The sequence below is a fragment of the Nomia melanderi genome, unplaced genomic scaffold (genome assembly GCF_051020985.1).
Source record: "Nomia melanderi isolate GNS246 unplaced genomic scaffold, iyNomMela1 scaffold0014, whole genome shotgun sequence".
Classification (NCBI taxonomy): domain Eukaryota; kingdom Metazoa; phylum Arthropoda; class Insecta; order Hymenoptera; family Halictidae; genus Nomia; species Nomia melanderi.
In genome coordinates this window covers 320,881-321,835 of record NW_027475130.1, presented here as the reverse complement: position 1 = coordinate 321,835, position 955 = coordinate 320,881, and positions in this window count along the sequence as shown.

Below are 955 nucleotides of genomic sequence, written 5' to 3'. Positions count from 1 at the left end.
CTACAGAAAATGCACTTTGATTTATTGAGCTATCTGTAATAGCACCCGAGATATCACCAGATATATATTGGATTTTCCCCTGACCCCGACAGTCCGGCCCCATGAGACGGTGATTTTCTCGGCCCCTGGTGGTCCGAGGTCGTTCCCGCTGCACAGATTCATGCGCGAGGGCCTCCTGCAGACAATGCACTTTGATTTACTGCGCTATCTCTAATAGCACCCGAGATATCACCAGTTATATATTGGATTTTTCCCTGACCCTGACATTCCGGCCCCATGAGACGGTGATTTTCTCGGCCCCTGGTGGTCCGAAGTCGTTCCCGCTGCACAGATTCATGTGCTATGGCCTCCTGCAGACAGTGCACTTTGATTTATTGCGATATCTCTAATAGCACCCGAGATATCACCAGATATATATTGGATTTTTCCCTGACCCTGACAGTCCGGCCTCATGAGACGGTGATTTTCTCGGCCCCTGGTGGTCCGAGGTCGATCCCGCTGCACAGATTCATGCGACAGGGCCTCCTACAGACAATGCACTTTGATTTATTGCGCTATCTCTAATAGCACCCGAGATATCACCAGATATATATTGAATTTTTCCCCGACCCTGCGTGTCCGGCCCCATGTGTCGGTGGTTTTCTCGGCCCCTCGTGGTCCGAGGGCGATCCCGCTGCACAGATTCATGCGCCAGGGCCTCCTATAGATAATTCACTTTGGTTTATTGCGCTACCTCTAATAGCAACCGAGATTTCACCGGATATATATTGGATTTTTCCCCTGACCCTGAGTGTCCGGCCCCATGAGACGGTGGTTTTCTCGGCCCCTGGTGGTCCGAGGTCGTTCCCGCTGCACAGATTCATGCGCCAGGGCCTCCTATAGATAATTCACTTTGGGTTATTGCGCTGTCTCTAATAGCAACCGAGATATTACCGGATATATATTGGATTTTTCC